The sequence below is a fragment of the Propithecus coquereli genome, unplaced genomic scaffold, assembly GCF_000956105.1.
Source record: "Propithecus coquereli isolate 6110/MARCELLA unplaced genomic scaffold, Pcoq_1.0 Scaffold62, whole genome shotgun sequence".
NCBI classification, from domain to species: Eukaryota; Metazoa; Chordata; class Mammalia; order Primates; family Indriidae; genus Propithecus; species Propithecus coquereli.
Genome location: NW_012152174.1, coordinates 5,084,436 through 5,091,367, shown reverse-complemented (window position 1 = coordinate 5,091,367; position 6,932 = coordinate 5,084,436). Strand labels below are relative to the sequence as shown.

Sequence of the window (6,932 nt, the reverse complement as noted above, 5' to 3'; positions counted from 1 at the left end):
TATTTATTTTTCTGATTTGGCAGGACTCAGCAATGCTGTCCGGGATTTTTTTTTCCCCCTAGCTAGAGCAGATGTGGGGGTGGGGGAGGTGAGGGCTGGGCTCCTGACCGAGTCGCCCCCGCCAGGCCTCCGCGGAGCGCGTCTTGGGGCCCGGAATCGTGGTGGAAGGAAGCGGCGCTGCCCAGTCGGTCCAAGACTCCACCTGCAGCCACACCCCGTAGGTTCTGCCTCTTGGCCTCGCTCACTCGCACTCACACACACACACACACACCACAGCTCTCCTTTGGGTCGGAGGAAACGCCAGCCAAAAGAGGCGGGGTTGCAGGAGGAGAGTCCGCTCTGCGCAATCCAGTCCGGGACTTGGCTCCGCCCGGGAGCGGCGGCCTCTCCGGTGACAGAGGAGTAGTGAGCGGCACGGGGTGAGGCTGCAGCCAACTCCGCTCCCAGCGCACTCGGCTGCCCAGGCGCTCGGGACGCAGCAGCGGCGCTCCTCCGCGGTGCCGACCGCCCGCGATGCCCGCGTAAGAGCGTGCGGCAGCGGCCAGCATCACCACACCCGCGGCACCGCGCTCCCGGCCGAGGAGCCGGACCAGAGCCGTGCACCCCTGCCCCAGCCCCAGCCCCCACCCCGCCCCCCGCCCTGAAATGACTTGTTAATCGGCGCAGACACCACCAAGGGGACTCACCGGAGTGGAATCCAAGTGGAATTTGGATTTGGAGAAGAGTTCCTTGAACATTTTCCCGTCTTCCTTGTTGGTTTTCTCCCTTTTTCTTCTTCTTCCTCTTTTTTTTTTTTTTTGGCCGTCTTTTTTTCCTCGCCTCTCTCCGACCGTCATTGGAGATGAACACAGCGCGCTTGCATCCCAGAAAGTAGTCGCCGCGACCCGTTGCCCCCAAAGAGACAAGCACACATGTAGGAATGACAAAGGCTTGCGAAGGAGAGAGCGCAGCTCGCGGCCCAGAGAGAGCCCCTCAATAATGGATTACTAAATGGGATACACGCTGTGCCAGTCCGCTCCGAGCCCCGGCCTTCTGCCCGTCGATGCACCGAAAAGGTACGACCCGGGCGCCCCGCGCGCCCCACCTCCTGGGCAGCAGGGCTCCAGCCAGAGGGTCCGGGGGCCGCGGCCAGCGCGTGCTATCCGCTTTGTGGTGTCTGTGTTTTATTTTGTCTCGAGTCTCTGTCTCCCGAGCGTTGCCGGGTCCTGGGGGAGCAGCAGTGAGCCCTGCCCGCTGTTCTTCGCCCCGCGCCCCAGAGACCGCCTGGCTCCGCGTCGAGAGCTTCCCCACCCGCGTCGCGCACACGCCCGGCGCCGCCCCGGACCGCGACGGCGCGGATGGCTGCCCGACCCGGGGGCGTGTGTGTACGCGGGACCCCAAGCTCATCCTCACTCTCGGGCCACCAGGGAGTAGAGCGGGCCCGAGAGGGTGGGATTCTCAGAAGCTCCCTGTCCCGGTATGGAAGGCAGGGGTAGGTAGGGTTCTGCCCTCGAGGGCTGTAGGGGGATGGGTAGAACAGCGCTGTTTTCGTCCAGCGCCAGGTTTGGATTCTGGGTCGGGAGAAGGAGTTCCACGGAGATGGTGTGGAAGCCAAGGGAATCTTTTGTTGTCAGCGCGGGGTCTGGGCTGGGCTCCGTGGAGTGCGGGAAACTTGTAATGGCCCTGGGCACCCGCGCGCCCTGCCTCTTGGTGAGATCCTGGCTCCTGTGGCTGCTGGCACCAGAGGTTCCGGGCTTTGTGCTCGAATAAGTGCCCAGGAGCGGCCTCTCGATGTGGCGCGGCGCCCCCGCCCTGGGTTCTGTCCCCTGTCACAGCTCCCAACCCGAGCGGCGAGGACACAGTCCGGCGCAGCTGCGTCCCCCTCAAGCACCGAGCCCTCCACGATGGGACTGGCGTATGCTGCGTCCTCCTCCGAGGTCTGCTTGGTCCCTCTCTGGAAAGGAGGTGTCCCAGGAGGGGGAAGGGTGGGGAGACCTGGCTAGAGATGGCCCTGGGTTTGCCACTCCGACTAGGGCTCTGTCCTGACTCCTCTCTGTGTCCTGGAGCGCTGCCACAGGGGCAGGTCTCCTGGGAGCAAGTCAGGCATTAACCACCCACCCTACCTGACCCTGCTGGGGTGGGAAATGTCTCTTCTCCTAATTCTCCGCGTTTTTCTCAGTTCCTGACTATGGGAGACGGTGCAAAGCAGGATCCTGAGGTCTCCTCCTTTCTCGCACGAGCTGAGAGGCACAGGGGGAGCCAGGAAGCGGTCCTGGACTTGCGGGTGTCGGGAAAGGAAACAGGATTCCGCTGCCTTTCCCGCTCCCTCGCCGCCCCTCTGCCCAGCGCCTCCGCCCCCTTTACGGCACCGGGGTCACTGAACCAGACGCTTCTGGAAAGTTTCTCTGAAAGCTAGGGGCAGCAGACGCGACGGGATTGGGGCTCCGCAAGTGCAGTCTGTGGGAACCTGGACCCGGAGGAAATCATGTGGACAGCCCGGGATGCAGCTAGGACTAGGTGCCGGCCCATCGGAGAGTGGCGCCTCCTGGCCCGCGGCACTTGCTGGACCAGTCGGGGAAGAGATGGATGGGGCTTGGGGGGTGTTGAAGCCGGACTCTGGATGCAGGCGCGGCCACTCTGGTCAGAGGCTGTCGCAGGGTGCGTGTCGACACTGGCGGGGACTCGCTCGTTTGCAAGCAACCAGCTCCAAGCGCAGCATCCCGAGCCTTGTGCACCTTGCGCTCAGTTTTTCAGCTGCCGGATGTCCAGGGAGGAGCGAAGCAGAGCCAGGTGTGGGTGGCTCGGGGAGGAACGGAGACTGGAGGCGCTGTCTTCACAGCCAGTGCAAGCACTGCCAGGGGCGGCCTCCGGGCCTGTATCGCAGTGGTCAGCCCTGCCGGCCATTCCGCGTCGGTCTTTGAAAGAAAGGTGACTGCTGTGGCAGTGTGGCGGCCAGGCACAGCCGCAATGGGATCGCTCCTTTTTTATGCCTAGTGGAAATCTGGTTGGTACTGAATACGATCCGTGAAATGTTTAAAACACAGGCGCAGGCGGACACACATACACACACAGAAGCACACACTATCTCACGTGTATTCACAACTTTCTTTGCCTCATATCCGAAAAGTCGTTTAACCCAGTTGCAGTGTTTTGCCAGCAGGTTTCAGAAAAGCTATTTAATGCCCCCCAGCGCTGGGTTTTTAAGTCTTCCTGGGATAATCCTGCTAATTGTCAGTCTTCCGTCCCGTGGTATACACACATCTTGAGCATAAAGTCCATGGTCTGCTACTGTGATGGCAGAGGAAGATTTGTGGTTCTGGATACATTAATTCTTTATTTAGATTTTTCCCCACAGAGCAAAGATGTCTGTGTTCAATTGTGAATGGAAATACTCTACACTTTTTACACCTTACCCAAATGGCTACCAGAGGTCAAGATTGCAAGCATTTTGTATGACTTTAATACCGTGTTTAGTCTGCACGGAGCAGTTTTATGATTTACAGTCAGCTTTGATTAAACTACTCCAGGCACCAAAGTTAATTATTAACCTAACCTTAAATACAGTGGCAGAACCGTGTCTCCACCTATTAACCTAAACTATCTATTAAAAAAATAATTGCACTAGCTATTTGAATTTGGTTTACCCATGCTTGTTTATATGGTAACTTTTATTTGAATCTTGAGTAACCCCCACTCCCAGTTATTACTTTGGTTTCAGGACATTCTTGAATGAGGAATCTTGCAAACTAGTCTAAAGCAGAAAAGAATGATCAGATTTAAAACCTCACTTTTGTGTTAGGAGTCTTTTTTTCAACTTGATGTAAAGAAGCATTCTACTTTATGTTTCTTATTTACAGTGTTAGTGGGGTGACAATCTTTCCCATGTGTTAGGTTTTAGTTATCACCCTTTGGAGATGTGCCACATTCTCAATAATGCATATAATCCACATATGCAAATGTCAAGCAGACACCCAAAATCATATCTCAGGAGCCATCTGCAGAATGCACTTATTGGATAAAACACCTAAGCTTGAATAGGTTAAAAATCTGTAAGAACCTATATAGAGCACTCAAGTAAATGTTGAATGAATGAATGAAAGAAATAGTTACACATGGTTCACATTTCTCCACTTATAGTGGACCTGTTTATTTTTCCTGGAGGAGGGGGGTGGGAATCTATGCCTTCAAGCAAGTGGTTATTACAAAGTGGCAATAAGGGCAACTCTTTATTTACACACAAACACACACCCCTCAAGTTTTTTCAAAGTTTAGTGAATGCTTTTTCAGTCATTTAAAACATACAGCATTTGCATTTTGAGTAGGCGGGTAACATTGCACTAGTGAAGTCTACTGTTTTTTAAATCAGGATAGCAAAGAAGTAGGAAGGCTGTTATCTTCATTGAATAAAAATAAGACATCCAAATTAAAATCTTGTATTAAATTCAAAAATACTCATGCTTTAAAAGGAGATAGGTGATTGCACTCTCATGTGAATGGAAGCAAAAACACTGTTTTGAACGAGGAGGTAAGTCAGATAGTTTACTCTATGTACATAGTAGTTCAGCTCTTTTCAGAGCAGGACAAAAGAGTGATGATGGGACAAAAAGTTTTTTTAGAACTAGATTGCCAAGAACCGATATAGTCTCCCCATCTTATTTGTTTGCAGGAAGGATTCACAGAACAAGCCAAACTAATTGCAAATGCTTTAATTAGGCATCTGCCATTTGTGCAGAGTAAAGCTTAGGAAAGCCTGTCTCTGCATGGCCCCTCCCCGCGCCCTTCTTTAGGTTTAGACAATTGACTGTCCCTCTCCCAGAGTGGGGGTTCTTGACATATTTAGTGGGCACTGTGTGTGTGTTATGGCAGACGCATTTGTGCATGCCAGAGGAGGGCAAAGCCTTGAAGCAATCTGGCGGGCCTTCCCATTCAGTGCCCCCACTTTCTTGGGGTGCCCTGGAGCCAAGATGTCTCTGAGATATTTCTATTCCACAGTGAAGGAAGGCTTTTCTCTTCTGCCTTAAAATGTGCTGCAAGAGCAACTGAATATTCTCTGCTGGCAACCACATGGTTGCCTCTTGGGGATATGGTAAGGTAGGGAAAGGAGGGAGGCATTTAATCCCTTTGAAATGGGCAAATAAGATGTCATACCACACAAACCTCAAGGGGAGAAGGCCATCAGGAGAACTCAGTATGGGACTCTTACATATAGTCTCTTCACAAGGGTGTCTTGCTTTGTGAAACAGATGAACTCTTGCAAAGCTTTCTTATTAGAATAATTCCAATTATACTAATGAAGAGCATCATATAAAACTATAATTCGGTGATGATTTCCAAATAACCTCTTCAGCCCAGACCTTTCTCCTGGACCTCGCAAATATCCAATGCCTACTGGCATCTCAGACTTTTGTTCAGAAAACTTCATTCTGGATCTTTCTCCCCCAAATCTACTTTTCTCATAATCTTTTCCATCATGGTAAATGACAATTCCATTCCTTGAGTTGTTTGGCCCCCAAACCTAGTTCTCCTTGACTCTCCTCTCTCACAGCCACATTTATTGCGGCTGCAGTGCTGTTGGCTCCCCCTTCGGAGCACATGCAGGCTTCCCCCAAGTCTTCCACCTCTGTGGCCCTCACATTGGCCACGCCGCTGCCCTCTCCTGCAGGGGTTTTCCTGCCAGCCTCCCAACTAGTCTCCCTGCTTCTGCTCTTGGCCCCCTATAGCCTTTTCGCAATATAGCAGCTAAAACAGCAATGTTCTGTTTTTTTTTAAAAAAAAAAAAAAACAACTAAGCCAGATAAGATAACTTCTCTGCTCAGATGTTTTCCCATCTTGTTCCAGTAAAAACCAAAGTCTTGCCTATGGCCTCTGCAGCCCCCCATGATCTGACCTCTACTCCTCCGTGAGCTTCCTTGCATGTACCAGGCATGGTGTATTCTTGGGATCCTTTGCAGGGACTTTGCGCTTGCTCTTTCAGGGTTTGGGGTGCTTCTTTCCCCAAATAGCTGCATATGATTTGCTCCTCATATTCTGTGGGTTTCTGCTCAGATGTCACTTTCTTGCAAAGCCTTTTATCCCCTTATTTCCTTCACCCTGTCCTCCCTAGCACTCCCCACCCCTTAGCAGGCTTCATTTTTCCCTTTGCACTTGTCACAGTCTGACAAACTATATGTTGTCCTTGTTGATTTTCTGTCTTCCACTAGAATATAATGCCATGATGATGGGCGCTTTTATGTTTTATTCACTGCTGTATTTCCAGCACCTAAAACTGTGCCTGGCACATCATAGGGCCTCCATAACAAGTGTTTGTTGAAGAAATGAACAGTGAATCTTTTTGCAAACAACTAGTCTTTATTTTATCTCTTTTGTCTGCCCTCGTTTTTCTATATGGTGTTCTTATCAAATGAGATGCTTCACATGCATGAATGTGTGTGTGTGTGTGTGTGTGTGTGTGTGTGTGTGTGTACTGTCTTCCGTGTACATAGATGATACGCGTCATGCATCATTAGTGGAACATTCACTGTGTGTTGTTTTCCCAGTCTTGGTGATGGATTGAAGCCTGTTGATTCCCACAGTCTAACCCAGTCTTCTTCTGTGGCCAGGAGCACACATCTGTGAGACACCTGGTTGTAGCTGGAGGGAGTCTAAGTTAGGTAATTTCAACTTGCCAAGAAACAGACTAAGAAGACAGCCAGCATTTATGAGGATTGAGCTTTTGACCCTGGCCTCTTTTGCTCTGCATTCTAATCACTGGCCACAAAGCGTTCTTGCTTTTTTGGCGTTTGTTCATAGTAGTTTTAAAAATTCAACTTTCTATCTGGAGAATATAGTATGCCTATTAATCCATGCTTCTGCCTTGTATCAGTACGATATAACTGTTGTTGAAGATCCTGCACTTGCAGTCGGAAGACTTGGGTTCTAGACTGTTACTGCCTTGCACAAACCATTTAACTTCT

General features: G+C 51.1%; 1 protein-coding gene across 2 annotated transcripts in view; it reads left to right on the top strand.

Annotated features, from left to right (window-relative positions):
- The first annotated feature begins 293 nt into the window (after positions 1–293).
- The window catches only part of SEMA6A (sema domain, transmembrane domain (TM), and cytoplasmic domain, (semaphorin) 6A), a 125,246-nt gene continuing 118,607 nt past the window's right edge, over positions 294–6,932 (top strand). For both annotated transcript variants that reach the window (XM_012659550.1, XM_012659549.1), the window contains exon 1: positions 294–1,055. The gene's annotated coding sequence lies outside the window, so the exon portion shown is untranslated. The remainder of the gene's footprint in view (positions 1,056–6,932) is intronic.